The sequence below is a fragment of the Pan paniscus genome, chromosome 18, assembly GCF_029289425.2.
Source record: "Pan paniscus chromosome 18, NHGRI_mPanPan1-v2.0_pri, whole genome shotgun sequence".
In the NCBI taxonomy this organism is placed as follows: Eukaryota; Metazoa; Chordata; class Mammalia; order Primates; family Hominidae; genus Pan; species Pan paniscus.
Genome location: NC_073267.2, coordinates 97,865,432 through 97,884,285, shown reverse-complemented (window position 1 = coordinate 97,884,285; position 18,854 = coordinate 97,865,432). Strand labels below are relative to the sequence as shown.

General features: G+C 55.5%; 1 protein-coding gene across 1 annotated transcript in view; it reads right to left on the bottom strand.

Moving 5' to 3' along the window:
* Positions 1 to 18,854, bottom strand: part of ZNF469 (zinc finger protein 469) — a 345,491-nt gene that overhangs the window by 325,891 nt on the left and 746 nt on the right. The window lies entirely within an intron of this gene.

Sequence of the window (18,854 nt, the reverse complement as noted above, 5' to 3'; positions counted from 1 at the left end):
TCTGTAACACACACATGCAGCAGAAGGCGGGGACCTGGGCCTCCTGCACGGACCCCAGAGAAAGCAAGTGTCGCGAGGCTCTGCTGAGGCAGGCAGTGGCTCCCCTGGGCCCAGGGCTGCCCCTGAAGATTGCTCTCCTCCTCAGCAACCACGGGACAGTTCTGCGCTCCCTGGAAGCGGGGAAGCTGGAGAATGGCTCAGGGGCGATGCCTCCCCCTCCACGGGACACGTCCACCCACCCTGGCCCCAGCACACTCTCCCCGGTGCAGCCTCCACCCTCCCAGGCGGACCTGGGGGACTCTTGGTTGTGTGTGGTTCCCCATCCCGTTCTCAGAAGACAGTGCTCCCCTCACAGCGCGCACGGCGGCGGCAGACAGACCCAACACCAGGACCCCACGGGCCGGGACTCCACAGACGGCTCTCGCTTTGCAAATGTGGTCTGACTGAACCATCCTGTCCCAAACAGTGGGCAGGACAAAAACCAGATGTCCCCATCTCTTCCCTAACCCCACTCCCTACGACACGCTCCCAGTTAACCAAGACCAGGCTTCAGGGAGCTGGGCAAAACCTTATCAGTCAGCGGTTGACTTCCCAGCGGAGAACCAGGAGAGGCAGCCGATTGGGAACAGCCCAGTCCCACACATCCAGAGCTGGGCTGGCCAGCATCCACCCAAACGGCTGGACCCGGTGGGGGACAGTTTCCGGCACCTGTGTCTCCACCCCACCCTCTGTGTAAAACACATCCAGGCTGCCGGCCCCGTGACCCAGGAGCAGGTGTTGTTCATCAGTGCACGTGGAGCGAGGCATTCTGATGAAAACTTTGGTATTTGGTTGCTTTGAGCAATTGGCTTGGAAGGAAAATTGGTGACCAAGAAGAATGCTGAGTTGCTCCCAGCCGTGCAAGGTTATTCTCATCAGGGTCACTTAATAATGACAAACACCCGGCACAGATGGGCCCCGAAGGTGCACCACAGGCTGCGGACGGCCAGGCTTCTGCACTGAGGGATGTGGCTTTAAGGAAGAGTGCGGGGATGAAGCGAGGGAGGGAGATAAACCTGTAGGAGATCATGAAATAGTGAATTTCAGACCTGCTTCCCAGGGTGCCCAGAGCTAACCGTGAGACCGCCTCGGCTGATACAAAGAAGCCTCTAGAAGACATTTCTTCACTTACTATCTTTCTTTTCAAGCTCACAACTCCTCAAGGACTGGACAAACGTTATTTTCATTCCACAGATGGCAAAACAAGCCCAAGAGTCACGAGTTGTCAGGGAAAATTGCAAAAGACTTTGAAACGAGCAAAAACAAACAGTGACTCAGTTCCTGCCTAGCGCCCTGCCTCTCATTGTCTTGGGGCTATTTTACAACTTTGTAAATCCTAGAAAAGTGAGAGCAGTGGAAACACAAGTGAACTGCATCGTGGAACGCAGCCGATGACCACCTGGGGATAAAGCAGCTCGGCATCTATTTGTAAACTCATCTCAGCATTCCCTATTGCTTATCCGTGTGGTTCTCTGAATTCTCTCCCAAATGCCGGAAACATCTTACTGGTGCCTGCATTAGTTAATGAGTTAAATAAAGTCTTTGACATGTATGTATTCTGTATTTGTGAGTCAGAATTGTATCTTCTTTTAAAAGCAGTCCTTTGACACCAGGGCCCCTCTGCTAAGGAAGCCGTAGAGTCGGGAATCTGAGCCTGGATCAGCGCACTCTGAAGGGAAGAAAAGAGGAAGATGAGACTCCAAGAGCACCCGGGGCGTGCCTGACCCCTGCGCGCCATCACCCTCCTTCTGCAGAGGCGGAGGTGACAGGTGAGCTGACACAGAAAGCAGAGAGTCAGCCCAAATGGTAGACATTGCTCCTACGGTTCTCTGGGCCCACGGCGGGCAGGACCAGGTCGAGCGGCTGAGACTCTTGTGCCTCCTTTGCTGACACCGGCCCCATCCAAAGGGCTCCCGTCCTCAGGGTGGGGCTGTGGAGAGCCCGTGAAGACACTCAAAAGCTCCACCAGAACACTGCGAAGAATTCTAAAAAGAACTTAGAAGAAATGTACAGTCTTTAAAAGCTGCGAGGCAAGATTTCAATGAAAAGATAGGAGCCGGGTGCGGTGGTTCACGCCTGGGTAATCCCAGCACTTTGGGAGGCTGAGACGGGCAGATCACCTGAGGTCAGGAGTTTGAGAGCAGCCTGGCCAACATGGCAAAACCCCATCTCTACTAAAAATACAAAAATTAGCCAGGTGTGGTGGTGGGAGCCTGTAGTCCCAGCTACTGGGGAGGCTGAGTCAGGGGAATGGTGTGAATCTGGGAGGCGGAGGTTGCGGTGAGCTGAGATCGCGCCACTGCACTCCAGCCTGGGCGACAGAGCGAGACTCCGTCTCAAAAAAACAAAGAAATAAAATCACAGTATGGCGCCTCCCCTCGTGCTCCTCCTCCTGCTCTGCTGACGGGCGCTGTGTGTGGAGCCTCCCTTTGCCATAGCTGCCTCTGACGACACGGCGGCCTCCCACCTTCACACAGCTTCCCTCACAGTCACTCCGACAGGTCCACCTCCCAGGTCACTCGCACACGACCGGGGCTCCAAGAAGCTGGGTCCCAGCAACAGTGCAGCAGCATCAAGCCCTTCCCCAGGAAAAGCCCCTCTTCCATGGTCCCTGAAGACACGTGGCACTTCCACAGTCCGTGAAGACATGTGGCACTTTCCATGGTCCATGAAGACACTTGGCACCTCCACAGTCCCCGAAGGCACGTGGCACCTCCACGGTCCCCGAAGACACGTGGCACCTCCACGGTCCCCGAAGGCACGTGGCACCTCCACGGTCCGTGAAGACACGTGGCACTTCCACAAGTATGAACTGGCCTGAGCCTCAGAGGCCCAGCCCTCCCCAGGGTCTTCTAGGCAGTCAGTGGCTGAGTATTCAGAGACCTGAATCGTCTCTCCAAGTAAAAAAAGATCAAAGGGACAAAACAGGAATTTGCGGTGATTTTTTCTTCATTTGTTTCTTTTTGTAAAAAAACTTTTATTTTTGAAACAATTATAGATGCACAGGAAATTGCAGAGAAAGGCAGAGAGAGCCACACGCATCTGTCCTGGCTCTCGCGCATCCCCAGCCCTCACATGCCCCCAGCTCTCACACGACCCCAGCTCTCACGTGTCCCCAGCTCTCACGTGTCCCCAGCTCTCACATATCCCCGGCCCTCACGCATCCCTGACTCTCACTCCCACCCAGCCACACCCTTCAGAACATCAGGCTTGCCAACACAGCAGCACGCCAAGCCATCAGCCTGGCATGACCCGCAGGGCCCGTTCAGATTCTCATAGCTCTGCATGCCCTGGTGTGTGTGTGTGTGTGTGTGTGTGTGTGTGCACGTGCACGCATGCACTTCAGGCAAGGCCATTTTATCACACGTGTAGATTCGTGTAACTGCCACCACCACCAAAGCACTAACTGTTCCCCTCATCACAGGCTGCCTCCAGCTGCCCCCCTGCGGCCCCTACTCCCCCCACCCACCGTCCCCAGCCCTGGCAAACCACCAACCTGTTCTCGGTCTCTGGTTTGATGATGCCAGTTCCATAAACAGCGTCATGGCATGTACAGGCTTTTTGAGGTCGGCTTTTCCCACTCGGCAGAATTCTCTGGAGATGGTCCAAGTTGCTGTGTGCCGCTGGTCTGTTTGTTTTCACGGCTGAGTAGCGTTCCGCGGTGCGGCCGTTCGTGTGTCCACTGAAGGACGCTCGGGTTGTCTCCACGTTCTGCCTGTTACAAATGCAGCTGCACAGTTTTTGGCACGAAGATACGTCTTCATTTCTTTGGAATAAACGCCCCAAGAGTGTCATTGTGGGGTTGTACGTTAGTCGGGTGTTTACTTTTGGGTGAAACTGTCAAGCTGGTGTTTAGAGTGGCCATGCCATTTGCATTCCTGCCAGCAATGGAGGTCCAGGCCCTGTGCCTACACCGCGATATCGCCGGTTCTGGAGGTCCAGGCCCTGTGTCTACACTGGGGCATCGCTGGTTCTGGAGGTCCAGGCCCTGTGTCTACACTGGGGCATCGCCGGTTCTGGAGGTCCAGGCCCTGTGTCTACACTGGGGCATCGCTGGTTCTGGAGGTCCAGGCCCTGTGTCTACACCGCGACATCACCGGTTCTGTGCTGGCCGTCCTGATGGGTGTGTGGCGATCCCTGCCTGTGGTCTCAGTGTGTTTCCCGACGGCTGCTGGCAAGGAGCACCTGCCATGCCCTGATTGGCCGTCTGCATCCTCTTCAGGGAAGAGCCCCTCAACGTCTTGCCCATTCTCACATCGGCTTGTTTTTTCACAGTTGAGTTTTGAGAGTTCTCTATACAGTCTGGACCCCAAGGCTCTAGTCGGGCGTGTGTGTTTGTGAATATTTTCCCCGCTCTGCAGTTTCTCTTTCCATCCTCATCAAACAGCCTTTCCCAGAGCGCACGCTTTTCACCTGAGATGGGGAGGCCACCCTGGATGACCAGGTATCCTTACACGAGGGAGATGGGGGGGCAGGGTTTGCCCCCAAAGATGAAGAGGCCACATGAGGATAAAGGCAGAGATGGGAGCAATGTGGCCACAAGCCCAGGAATACCTGGAGTGCCCAGGAGCTGGGAGAGGCTGGAAGGGCCCAGAGCCTCTGGAAGGAGTATGGCTGGAAGGGCCCAGAGCCTCTGGAAGGAGTACGGCTAGAAGGACCCAGAGCCCCCAGAGGGAGTACGGCTGGAAGGACCCAGAGCCCCCAGGGGGAGTACGGCTGGAAGGGCCCAGAGCCTCCAGAGGGAGTACGGCTGGAAGGGCCCAGAGCCTCCAGAGGGAGTACGGCTGGAAGGGCCCAGAGCCTCTGGAGGGAGTACGGCTCGGTGGGCCTCTTGATTTCCCTTCTGGTCTCCAGAACTAGAGTTAGGAAGTCCAGGAACACACAGGGCCCCGGCACCTTTCTCTTTCCACACCACCATCCTGGACGGTGCATATTTTTAGCGGAGCCCGTGGCCATCCCAGATAAACCAGGGTCAACTCAGGAGGGAAAGCGGGAGGGGACGGGGTCGTGTGCACCGTGCAAGGCTGACATGAGCTGGAGGGGTGCACGGCGGTGACCCCCAAGCTTCTCCAGAGGAGCAACCTTGGCTGATCAGCCGGGATATACGAGCGTCACACATGTACTTGTCTTCCTAAAGCTTTTTATAATGTGTTTTTCTGATTATGAAAATAATATATATCTATTGCAGATCAGAAATGGCAGCAATGCATAAAATAATCCAGCCCCTTGAAAATAAACACAGTGGCTGTTTTTGGTGTGCTTCCTGCCACGTTTCCCCTTTGTGCACTAAGGTTTAGTTTAAGTTTAATTAAATGGAATCACACCCTGAACGCGCAGAGCCCGGCACAGAAGACCAGGCAGCATGGTTAAGACAGGCTGGGCAGGGGCAGAACCAGCTGCGTTTCCCTGCGGAGCCACCGTTCACTGCCCTGCGACCTGGAGGATTGGTGGTTGTTTTTTAAGTCACCTCTGGGTTCTGCTTCCCCGGCCCCAGAAGCATCATCTCCATGAGAGGCCACGGCAAGAGAAAGGCGGCTGAAATTTTTTACAGACTGATAAGACATTTTCCCCCTGGCCTGTTTCCAGTGCCCACTTCCTCCCAAAGCAATGGCGTCCAAGAATTCTCAGTGCGGCAGCCACAAGGAACCAGGTTTGCTGGGCTTGTAGGTGGAGAAGGGGGGGCACCTCTTCTCCAACAGCCCCTCTGAGCTCCCTGCCCCTCTGTGGGCCCAGCAAGCCGACTCACCGCACACACAGCTGCATCTGGGGGCCAGGCCCGCCTTCACCAGGCTGCAGAGAGGCTCAGACAGGGTCCCAGACGCCCAGGGCAACACTTGCAGAAGCTGGAGGCACGGAGGAGAATGCAGTACCAGAACCACGGCTCCGTCTACCCCAGCTCATGGGCTGGGAAGTCAGCTGGGCACCGCGCGTTCCCTGATCCAGTCTCACCTCAGACTCCGCAGTGAGTGTGGTCCCTGTCATTCCCCACCCCGGAGACCCCCGCAGTGAGTGAGTGTGGTCCCTGTCATTCTCCCCCGAGACCCCCACAGTGAGTGAGTGTGGTCCCTGTCATTCCCCACCCCGGAGACCCCTGCAGTGAGTGAGTGTGGTCCCTGTCATTCCCCACCCCGGAGACCCCCGCAGTGAGTGAGTGTGGTCCCTGTCATTCCCCACCCCGGAGACCCCCGCAGTGAGTGAGTGTGGTCCCTGTCATTCTCCCCCGAGACCCCCACAGTGAGTGTGGTCCCTGTCATTCTCCCCCGAGACCCCCGCAGTGAGTGAGTGTGGTCCCTGTCATTCTCCCCCGAGACCCCCACAGTGAGTGAGTGTGGTCCCTGTCATTCTCCCCCGAGACCCCCACAGTGAGTGAGTGTGGTCCCTGTCATTCTCCCCTGAGACCCCCGCAGTCAGTGAGTGTGGCCCTTATCGTTCTCCCCATTCACAGGTGGGCCGACTTGGGCACAGAGAGGTGGAGGGACTTGCAAAGGCCATGAAGCTGGGGGTGGGGGACAGGACTGGCTGTGGGGTGGGGGAGACCCTTCCTTAGCCACCCATGGTGCTCGCCGGACATCATGGGACCACAGGACCTCCCATCGCACGGCCCACAGCCCTGCCCAGTGCGGCCCTGGCAGGAGCCAGGTGTCCAGTCCCACAGTACTCTCAGTGCGGCAAGAACTTTCCTCACACCCGGGAGCTTCTCCACGCACTAGACCACACGGTGAGCTTTCCAAAGCAAGAGGCTGCACGTGTATCTGATCTCCCTGCAGCCTGCACCGGGGGGTGTCAAACCAGCCGTGTCGGTGAAATTAAGAAGAAGTGACGCACGCCTCACAGCTGGGGCCCTGCACCGCCTGTCCCAGAGGGGCCACTTGTTACCGGTTTAAGACAGGCCAGACCTGACCTACGATAGGCCCTTCAGCTGCGAGAGCCTTTGTGCCTTCACCACAGTCTGCGGAGGTAACTGAGACCCAAAAAGCATGGCCTTGCCCAGGGCTGGAGGTAAACTGTTCCTCCCCGAGCCGGGCTTCAGCCACAGGTCCTCACGTCCTGCGTCCACAGGGCTGGATCCCTGCTCACCAGGCTCTCCTGTCACCAGGTGTCAAAGCGCCAGAAGCCATGGAAACTCACCAGCTGGAAGAGCCGCCCATTACCCACGCACCTACAGTGAACTCAATTTCAACAAAGGTGGCAAGAACGTACACTGGGGAAAGGACAGTATCTTCCATAAACGGTGCTGGGAAAACTGGCTACACATCCGCAGAAGAGTGAAACGAGACCCTAACTCTCGCCACATACAAACATCAAGCCAAAATGGATCAAAGTCTGGAATCCAAGACCTCCAATGATGAAACTACTACAAGAAAACACTGGGGACAATCTCCAGGACATTGACCTTGGCAAACATTTCTCAAGCAATGCCCCCACGCACAGGCAACCAAGGCAAACACAGGCAAATGGGGCCACCTCGAGCTAAAAAGCTTCTGCACAGCAGGCCGGTCGCGGTGGCTCACACCTGTAATCCCAGCACTTTGGGAGGCCGAGGCGGGTGGATCACGAGGTCAGGAGATCGAGACCATCCTGGCTAACACGGTGAAACCCCGTCTCTACTAAAAATGCAAAAAAATTAGCCAGGCGTGGTGGTGGGCACCTGTAGTCCCAGCTACTGGGGAGGCCGAGGCAGGAGAATAGTGCAAACCCGGGAGGCAGAGCTTGCAGTGAGCTGAGATCGTGCCACTGCACTCCAGCCTGGGCAACAGAGCAAGACTCCATCTCAAAAAAAAAAAAAAAAAAAAGCTTCTGCACAGCAAAGAGAGCAATCCAGAGTGAAGAGACACCCCACAGAATGGGGGGAAATATTTTCAGACTACTCGTCTGACAAGGGATTCATAACCAGAACATATAATGAGCTCAAACAACTCTATAGGAAAGAATCTAATCATCTGATTAAAAATGGGCAAAAGATCTGAATAGACGTTTCTCAAAGGAGACACACAAATCGCCAACAGGCATCTGAAGAGGAGCTCAACATCATTGATCGTCAGAGAAATGCAACTCAAAGCTACCATGAGACATCACCTCACCCCGGTTAAAATGGCCTTTATCCAAAAGACAGACAATCACAAATGCTCGTGAGGATGTGGGAAAAGGGAACCCTCGTACCCCGTTGGTGGGAATGTAAATTAATACAGCCGCTGTGGAGAACAGTTTGGCGGTTCCTCAAAAAGCTACAAATTGAGCTACCATAGGATCCAGCAATCCCACTGCTTGGTATAGACCCAAAAGAAAGGAATCCATCTATCAAAGAGATGTCTGCAGTCCTGTGTTTACTGGAACTCCTGACCTCAAGGGATCCGCCCACCTCAGCCTCCCAAAGTGCTGGGATTCAGGCGTCAGCCAACGCGCCTGGCCGGCACGCCTGTGTTTACTGCAGCACTGTTCACAGTAGCAAGATTTGGAAGCAACCTAAGTGCCTATCAATAGACAAACAGATAAAGAAAATGTGACATGTACACAACGTAGTACTATTCAGCCACAAAAAAGAACGAGATCCTGTCATTGGAACAACGCAGATGGAACTGGAGGTCATTATGTTAAGTGAAATAATCAAGGGATGGAAAGAAAAACAACACGTTTTTAGCCGGGCGCGGTGGCTCACGCCTGTAATCCCAGCACTTTGGGAGGCCAAGGCAGGCGGATCACAAGGTCAGTAGATCGAGACCAGCCTGGCCAACATGGCGAAACCCCATCTCTACTAAAAATACAGAAATTAGCTGGGTGTGGTGGTGGGCGCCTGTAGTCTCAGCTACACAGGAGGCTGAAGCAGGAGGATCACTTGAACCCGGGAGTCGGAGGTTGCAGTGAGCTGAGATGGCACCACTGCACTCCAGCCTGGTGACAGAGCGAGACTCTGTCTCAACAAACAAACGAACGAACAAAACAAACAAACAAAAACACGTCTTCACTTATTCGTGGGAGCTAAAAATCAAAACAATTGAACTCATGGACATAGAGAGTGGAAGGAGGGTTACCACAGGCTGGGAAGGGAAGTGGGGTCTTGGTGGGGGCATGGTTAATGGGTACAAAAAAACAGAAGAAATGAATAAGACCTATTATTTGATAGTACAACAGGGTGAGCACAGTCAACAATAATTTGTTGTACATCTTAAAATAACTAAAATAAAATCACTGGTTTGTTTGTAACAGAAAAGATAAATGCTTGAGGGGATGGAGACCCCATTCTCTCTGATGTGATTGTTACACCTTGCATGCTTGTGTCAAAACATCTCATGTACCCCATAAATATATACATCTACGACGTACCCACAAAAAAAAAGTCTTTAGAAAAACAGCCCATTGCAGACTGGCCACTGCGGGGAGTGGTTTTAGTTCAAAAGCCCTTCCTCACACTGGCCTCTTCGGCAGTGGCATCACAGCCCCATCGCTGCAGAAAATGGTTTGACATGGGGCGGTGCGGGAGGGGCCCTGACAGTGGGGTTTGGGAAGCCGCACCCAGCCCAGGTGCCCGGGGGCTGAAGAAAAGCAAGGGGCCTTCGACACTGACTGCAAGCGCCACGAGTGCCCATCTGGGCCGCAGCGTCTTCATCTGTGAAGGGGGCCTGAGCTTCCCTGCCACAGACACTGTGCCATCGCTGGCCCGGGTCTGCAGTTTCTGAGGTTTCCCAGTGCCTGTCCTGAGGCCCCACAGAGCCTGGCTGCAGACGCATGTCTCCAGCGAGGCTACACCCGGCCGAGCTGCACCTGCTGCCCTGGGCCCCTCGTGGAAATCCATTTGTTAGAGCCCACAAGCACCTGCCCAACCTGCACAGCACTCCCTAGGTTGGAGGCCATTTTTCTCCCCTCCCCACCTTCGATGGGAAAGGCATTTTTTGTCTAGAGAAGACACTTTAAGACGAGTGGTTCTGAATGACCACGTTATGATTCTCACCTGCAGGACAGCAGCCCACGCTGGGAGGACATCTCTCCGATACAGTTCACACCGAGGCAGAGACGGGCCTGAAGTCAGGAGGCTGCACCAGGGCTGGGGAAGCTGCTCACGCCATGTGGGTGTGGAGGAGCAGGAGGGGAGCCTTGGATATTACTCACAGACACTGTAAGCAAACTGAATTGGAACAACCAGGCGCTCAGCGACACCTGGGAGAGCCAGCCCCTGCCAGAGAAGACGGATGGAGACCGTGGTAGGCTAGGCAGCAGCCAGTTCAGTCCGGCGTGAGCGGGAGCAGAGTTCTCCAAGCGGAATGGCAGTGGACCACCTGCAACTTGTCAGCAATGTGGAGCCTCAGGGCCCGCCCCAGCCTCCTGAATCAGAAGCCCAGGAGGCGGCCCCCCGGGGGTCTGAACTCACCCTCCAGGGGGTTCTGACGGGTACTGGGGTGGGGCGGCCTCGGCCTGGGTGATTTGGGGAGGGGCAGTTGGATGTGTGTGTGACTCTGAAGAAGTGTTAATGATTTCATGCCTTTGTCTTCCTCATAGTATTTGCATTCTATATGTGAGGAGTGAGGGAAAAAGGAGTCACCAATGGTGAGGCCCAGGCATTCTGGTGCTAGGTTCCGGGAGGCTGTTTGCAGGAAGAGTTTTCTCGAATCGCCCACACAGACGGCCACCTAGCCTGACTCCTCCCATGCCACCCACTCACATTTACTCAACTAACATTTGGTAAGAGTCCATCATGTGCCCAGGGGCCAAAGGTGAGCAAGCTGGCAAAGCCCCTGATCCCAGGGAGGAGACAGCATGGACACAGACGCCCAGCATTGCCTGATCCCAGAGAGGAGACAGCGTGGACACAGACGCTCAGCACCTCCTGATCCCGGAGAGGAGACAGCGTGGACACAGACGCTCAGCACCTCCTGATCCCGGAGAGGAGACAGCGTGGACACAGACGCTCAGCACCTCCTGATCCCAGGGAGGAGACAGCGTGGACACAGACGCTCAGCACCTCCTGATCCTGGAGAGGAGACAGCGTGGACACAGATGCCCAGCACTGCCTGATCCACGTGACATCGGAGGCTGCCGGGGAGAAGCCTCATGCCTGGGTCCCAGGAAACAGATCTGAGTCTGGGAGGAGGTGCAGAGGCTCCTTGGAGCAACACCTGCAGGGGTGTGGAAAGTGGGCCTGGGCAGGGGGAGCCACTGGGCTGCAATGCGGTTGCAGCAGAGGCCTCAGCTGTCTCACTGTTGAGGTCTCACTGTTGAGGCCTCACCCACAAAGAAGAGAGACCCTCTGTGGGTGTCCTGAATGGAAACATGAGGACCAGTCTTTCCATGCAGCTGCTCCCAGGAGAAGGCATTATGTGGGGTGACACGGCAGCCATTTCCAGAGGGACCCAGCTATGAGCCGTCGACAACCCTGGCAGCTGGCGCATTTGGTCTCTGCTTTTGTGTAACAAGTCACCTCTGAACTTGGTGGCTAAAAAGGACAACAGTCATTGATTATCTTGGTTTCTCTGGGTCATGAATGTGGCGTGACTTGGCTGGGCAGCTATGGCACAGGCTCACTCATGAGACTGCCATCGAGATGTCTTTGCTGGAGTCATCTGAAGTCCCGACCGGGGCTGGTGGCTCGAGGCCTCAGCACTCCCCTGTTGAGCCTCCCCACAGAGCTGCTGGCACATGGCACTGGACTCCCCTGGAGCAGGAGGTCTTGGGGAGTGAGGGCAAGAAGCTATTGGTGCCCATGATGACCTAGCCTCAGCAAACACATGCGTGGCCCCCCATACAGTGGGCAAGGCCCTGAAAGAGGGTGAGGCTAGGAAAGGAGGCCAACACCCTACAGCGTCACCACCACCTGCTTTCAGGGAAGTCACGCTGAAGTGGGGACCCTTGGCCGAGAGTTCTCTGGGGAAATGGAGGTGGGGAGAAGATCCTAGGACATCAGCAACTCAACCCCCAAAGATCCTCACCCCCAGAAGTCCCCTTCACCAGTTTTGTGCAACTTGACAGCCTGATTCTTCAGGGTGGAAAGAGCAATTGAATTCTGGGCAGCAACCCCAGAGCCCTGTCTTCTGCCTTCACCCAGGAGACGTCAGGTGTGACCACTGAATCTCAGTCCAGAATCGAGATGGGCTGTACCAGCAGCCAGACCCAGACACGCTGTCCCACAGGGATGGCCAGGGCCACAGTGTGACGGTGCAGGGCTCACTGGAAGGCGTCCTCTGTGCACCTCCATCCCCACATCCCCACAGACATGGACCCCCGTCCCCGCGTCCCCACAGACATGCACCTCTGTCCTGGGATCCCCAGAGATGTGCACCTCCATCCCCACATCCCCACAGACGTGGACCCCCGTCCCCACATCCCCACAGACGTGCACCTCCATCCCCACATCCCCACAGACGTCCAAATGACCTTATTTCTTCAAAGAGAAGGGCACAAAAATCCTCAAGAAAGTCTTCTCTTCTCTACCCTGCATCCACCTCCAAATGACATACAGATCGCATGGAGGAGTTGACTCTGGGGTCAGCGAGACCTGTGTGCAGGGCATGGGAAGGCACCTCAGCCCTCAGCCATTACCAGGCGCCTGGGCTGCCATGACATCACAAACCGAGGGCCTTAAAATGTGGTGTGGAGGCCGGAGCCCAACATGGGCCCTGTGGGGACAAAGCCAAGGGCTGCAGTGCTGTGCTCTCCTGAGGGTCCTTCCTGCTTCTGCAGCGTCTGCAAGCCAGGCGTGCCCTGACTTGTGGCTGCTTCCCTGTAATCTCCGCCTCCGCGTCTGTGTCCCAGGGCCATTGCCTCTGTGTGGGCCGAATCTTCCTCTGCCTCTTCCTTAAAAGGACCCTGCCATTATGTTGGGCCCAGCTGGATCATCTGGGAAGACCTTGCCTCGTGACCCTCAGCCACCGGCAGTGCTGTGCACGGCAGTGGCATGGTCAGTTTCTGTGTCTCCACCCAGATCTCACCTCGAATTTAATCCCCATGATCCTAACGTGTGGAGTGAGCCCAGGGGGCGGTGACTGAATCACGGGGCGGTTCCTCCATGCTGTTCTCATGATAGTGAGTGAGTTCTTGTGAGAGCTGATGGTTTTATAAGAGGCTCTTCCCACCTTTGCTCTGCATTTCTCCTTCCTGCTGCCTTGTGAAGAAGGTTCTTGCTTCTTCTCCGCCTTCCGCCATCATTGTCAGTTTCCCGAGGCCTCCCCAGCCATGCTGAACTGTGAGTCAATTAAACCTCTTTCCTTTATAAATTACCCGGTCTTGGGCAGTTCTTTATAGCAGTGTGAAAATGGGCTAATCCAGGCATCAGGCACAGGTTCTGGGGATCAGGGCATTTGGGGGAGCCTTTTCCAGCTGGCCACAGTCAGCTTGTCTGAAGCCTGGGACAGTCACGGCACCTCCCGCGTGGGCCTGAGAGAGCCGAGGCACGCAGACCCCCGCCCGCCTGCCAGCACGCCCCAAAGGCAGAACTCGTGACCCTCGCTGCTGTTACTTGGATATTACAATGGCTCTTCACCCCATGAGGCTGAGCTGGCCATGGTGAGGGCCCAGTTTCTGGGATCTAGAGGGGTCTGTTTCTACCGAAAATCTCCCTGGAGAGGCTGGCGTTGCTGCCACCCCTCCTGAAGGCAGACAGTGGGATTCCCGCCTGGGGGCGATGGCTTCAGCTCAATTCACCTCCTGGCCTGTGCGGCAATGGCAGGCGGTGGCTGAGCTGAGCTCCGTCCCATGGCATCCCAGGCTGGTGGCCAGCAGGCATCCACGCCCACCCCAGCCTGCACCTGAATGACCGTCGCTGGGACCAAGAGCAGCCATGGCCCACCCAACCTGCCTTGGCTCACGTGGTGCAAAATGAACAAGGGAGTGTCTGCCAAGACCACAGACAGTGGGGGCTGCTCCGGGTGCAGCATTGCAGAAAAGCCGCTGGTTGGCCTAGACACATGGGCACAGGCAGCCTACTCCTTTCTCTGTTCACATTTGCTCTCTGAATCGGTTTTTACAGTGAAAAAACATTTCAAAAGAAAATTAGGCAGGAGGTTGCAAAAATAAATAAGGTGACACCAAAAGAAAGCTCTAGAACACAAGAGTACACAGGGTTCTCCTCTGCTAGACAGCCAATCTCATCTGTGGGAGTTTATCGTACTGCCTCTCGGATGGAGAAAAATTCCTTCAGGAATCCCTGTGCTGAGCCCCATAGGTGAATCACGAGCAGGGAGAAGTGGGCGCAGGAGCGGCATGGAGGAAGAGGAGGGGCCGTCACAGCTCTGCAGTGCGCTGACTCCAGGGTGTGGGGGCGCGGGTGGAGGCTGGAGCACAGCCTGCTGGCGCCCGCCACACTGTCTCCCTCTGCAGGGACCCGGCTACCCCAGAAGGACACACACTGTGCTGGGCCAGATGTTGCAGGTGTGGCAGGGCAATGGGGTCTGGTTTTTAAATCCTCTGCTACTCAGAGGTGGCTGACCCGAGAGGCAGCTCCTCACAGACTCCCTGAAAGCAGCTTACTGGGCCCGCGCCAAGACCCAGTCGGCCTGCAGCTTGCAACCGTGATGGAGCCTCCTGGGCCAGGCCAGCCAGGCCCTGCTGTCCACACACGAGGTGGTGTGAGTGCTTGCTTCCTGGGTGTGCCCACCCTGACTTCTGGGATCCAGGGACTTCTCCCACCCAACCAAATCTGCACCAGATGCCACCACGTAGCACACATGCCGTTATTCCCCTACCCAGTCATGGCAGACATCATCAATCAACTACCGAGCTCCCACCAGGGCTTCCGAGTCTTTACAACTTAGCACTCAGGCTTTCAGCTCTTCATCCGTTCCCAATTATGCTTATTTGCTAATCCTGCCTGGGTTTGCTGGGTTCACTGTGTCCCCCTGGGCCCTTTGAAAATGCTGTATGTAGTCAAGCATGGTGGCTCATGCCATAATCCCAGCACTTTGGGAGGCCAAGGCAGGTGGATTGCCTGAGTTCAGGAGTTCAAGACCAGCCTGGCCAACACAGTGAAACTCCATCTCTACTAAAAATACGAAAATTAGCTGGGCGTGGTCACAGGTGCCTATAGTCCCAGCTACCTGGGAGACTGAGACAGGAGAATCCCTTGAACCTGGGAGGCAGAGGTTGCAGTGAGCCAAGATTGTGCCATTACACTCCAGCCTGGGCAACAAGAGTGAAACTCTGTCTCAAAAAAAAAAAAAAAGAAAGAAAGAAAAAAGAAAATGCTGTATGTGTTATAGAGGCCTTTATAGTGTTGAGGATCAAAACTCCTCTTTCCTTTTTTGTGACAGGGTCTCACTGTGTTGCCCCAGCTGGAGTGCAGTGGCACCATCCTAGCTCTCACTGCAGCCTTGACCTTCCCAGCTCAACTGTTCCTCCCGCCTCAGCTTCCTAACTGGCTGGGACTATACACACGCACCACCACCCCTGGCTAATTTTTAAAAATTGTTTCTTGTAGAGATAGGGTCTCACTGTATTGCCCAGGCTGGTCTCAAACTCCTGGACTCAAGTGATCCTCCTGCCTCAGCCTCTCAAAGTGCTGGGATTACAGACATGAGCCACTGCTGCAGCCGGCCAAAATTCCCCTTAATACCCAAGAAGTGTCCTCTCCAGGAAAAAAATAACCAGAGGTCCACACACTGATAGTGAAACGCAGGCCTGAAGGAAGTCTAGCTGGAGGCCTCCAGGTGTAGGAGAAAGGGAGGGGTGGGGAACACATTTTGTCAGGCTGTGGGGACAGGCAGAAAACAGGATCACAGAAGGATAGGAGTGTCCACACTGGCTGGAGCCAATGAAGCTGAAGTTTCTAACCTTTCTTTAGGAATCTTTGTAGGCTCAGACAAGATCATCTGGGGTGGTGCTGGCTGTGTGGACAGGCCCCCGGAATGTGACGCTGAGCGAGGGAGACACTCCCAAAGAGCCACGCGTTGTGTGACCTGCGCATGGGACAGGACCAGAGCTGACGACTCCAGGACTGAAGCAGAGTGTGGCTGGCGGGGTCAGCGAGAGGCTGGGGACTTAACGTCCGGGGTAATGAAAGGGGCCGGCAAGAGGCTGGGGGGCTTCAGTCCAGGGTAATGAAAGGGGCCGGCGAGAGGCTGGGGGCTTCTGTCTGCGGTAATGAAAATTTCCAAGTTGATAGTGGTTGTGGGTGCACATCTCTCTGCAGTCTAAACGGAATTGCACTTTGATGGGTGAACTCTGTGGTATGTGAAGTGTATCTCAATAAATCCCTTGTCTTTTTTTTTTTTTTTTTAAGATACCGTCTGGGAGGCAGATGACGTCACCATCAGACAGTCCTGGTGCAGGCAAGGCCCGGAAGCTTCCCTGCCAGGTGGCCCTGGCCAGTGTCTTAACCTCTCTGATGTCCCAATTTTTCAGCCATGAAAAGAGTTGAACACTGTTTGCCTTGCGGGGCTGTGTGGGCTTTGGCAAGGAGTAAAAAGCACCCTACGAACCACCTGGGGCAGAGCAGACGCAGGCAACCCCTGTTCCTCAAACAGCAGCCCTGGCGACTGTCAAACGCACTGCAGCTAAGAGTGACGAATGAGGTGACCGTCCTCGTGCCACGGAGGATTATTCCACCGCCCCCGTGCCACGGAGGATTATTCCACCGCTTCCTCGTGCCACGGAGGATTATCCCACCGCCCCCACCCAGCCTCGGCGTCCCAGGGCTCCCGTGGGGTGAGAAGATGATCTGATTCATGCAGGAGAAATGAAACTAGGAACCCCCACTCTCCCGATCCCCCCGAAGGGATTAGGGAGGGGGAGATTCGGGGGGGACAAGGAGGGCAGGCCCCCAAACTCAGGCAGTGACAGCCCCACCCAGGAGCCCCAGCACCGGGTCTTCACGCCGGTCCCGAGGGCAGGTGGCTGGAAGCATTTCTGAGTTTCTGAGCTGGGTCTCTGGCAAGGGGCACTGGGCAGCCCGCAGCAGGTGGAGAGCTCAGACCAGCTTGGTGTGAAGGATAGAGAGCAAAGCGTCCAGTGCCCAGCCTTTGAGATCTCACGGCCCGTGGACTGCTGTGGGGACAAACAGGACCAGAGCCGAAGGGCGGCCAGAAAGCTCTGCGTCCCTAAGAGCCACCACACTGGGCGAGAGGTCCTGCCAGTGTTTTTAACCGAAAAGCCACTGACACCATCTGTCCTGTTCCTGCTCTACCCAGGGGAGGGGGGAGGGGCCGGAAGGGGCGTCCGCCAGAAACCGGCCACTGCAGTGGACACATGAGAACAGCTTTAGCGACTGATGACGGCCCCATTCTTGGTGTTGAAGAATCGCATCACCATCAGGCACCACGTAAAACACGAGAACAAAACTATCCACGTCTGAAGAGCTGGAGGAGAGCGATTCCTGTCCTTGAAGAGTCTTTGAACACCCTCATCTTGGGACACCCTTTCCAGAGAAACCAAAGCCACGAGCACATGCATTCTGCCACGTGTCACCACAGAGGCTGCACAGACACGAGGCCAAGGGGCCAGGTCCTGGCGGATGGAGGCGGAGAGGTGGCGATCAGGGGCCCCGCAGTGGACGCCTTGGTAGCAAGTGACCCACCATCCCCACCTACCCCAGGGAGGGTTTCTCCTCTTTCACAGCCCAATCCAAGTACGGGGTCTGCAAAGAAACGCTCCTTGAAGTCTGGGAGGACGATGAGGGCTGTCGGTACCTTGTGATTTAGCCCCTGGACCGCTGTGAGGACGGATGGGACCAGAGCCGAAGGGTGGCCAGGAAGCTCTGCATCCCTAAGCCATCACACTGGGCAAGAAGCCCTGCCCATGTTCTTTTGTTTGTTTGTTTTTGTTTGTTTTGTTTTGTTTTTTGAGACAAAGTCTCACTCTTGTCCCCCAGGCTGGAGTGCAATGGTGCAATCTCGGCTCACTGCAACCTCCACCTCCCAGGTTCAGCCTCCCGAGTAGCTGGGATTACAGGTGCCTGCCACCACACCCAGCTAATTTTTGTATTTTTTTAGTAGAGATGGGGTTTCACCATGTTGGCTAGGCTGCTCTACGAACTTCTGACCTCAGGTGATCCACCCGCCTTGGCCTCCCAAAGTGCTGGGATTACAGGCGTGAGCCACCAAGCCTGGCCTGGCATGGCCCTGCCTGTTTTTAACCAAAAAGCCACCGACACCCTCTGTCCTGTTCCTGCTCAGGACACTGGAAGGTGTGATAAATCACCAGCACATGGGAATTCTGCACCAATATCTTAGATCATGCCAGATTTCTGCACAAAGCGTAAGGACACCGGGCGGGGGGTGGGGGTGGGAGGGGGGGAATGTCACTTCTGAGGCCGGCCTGTCGCTAAGCTCAGCCACTTTTCTTCCCTGTTCCGTCACTTAAGTCCCCTCCAGGAGTTTACAATCCTGACCTGCCACCCTCACCAGGATCATGACGGAGCCAAGACGCACCCGCGGCCGACCTCCCAGCGTGACGGCTTTCTGGTTATGTCTACACGTCATGGAGGAACCTTCTAAAGGAGTTTCAGGAAGTTTATGTTTGGAAGCTGCGATTGTCACTTTCGTTCATGGCCCAGCTTTATAATGGGAAACAGACACCTCACCGAAGTGCCAGGAAGGGGTCTGCTTTGAAACGTGTTCAAATGAAAGGATTGAGGAGAGCCTAGTTCTTATAAATATCGTAAAGGCACTTTGTTATTGACGGCGCCTGCCTCAGATTCGCTGTGGACTTGCAAGCCCCAAACTCATCCTGCCCCTGGGTGGCCGGGGCACCCGGGCCTTCTGCCTCCACACTTTGTTTTTCTTTTCTCAAAAAAAAAAAAAAAAAAGCGTAATGAGATACACGTTTAACAACATATTTAGCTAATTGAGTCTGTCCACGGCATATCCCAACCCGGGCGCTGAGAGATAAGCCGGTCA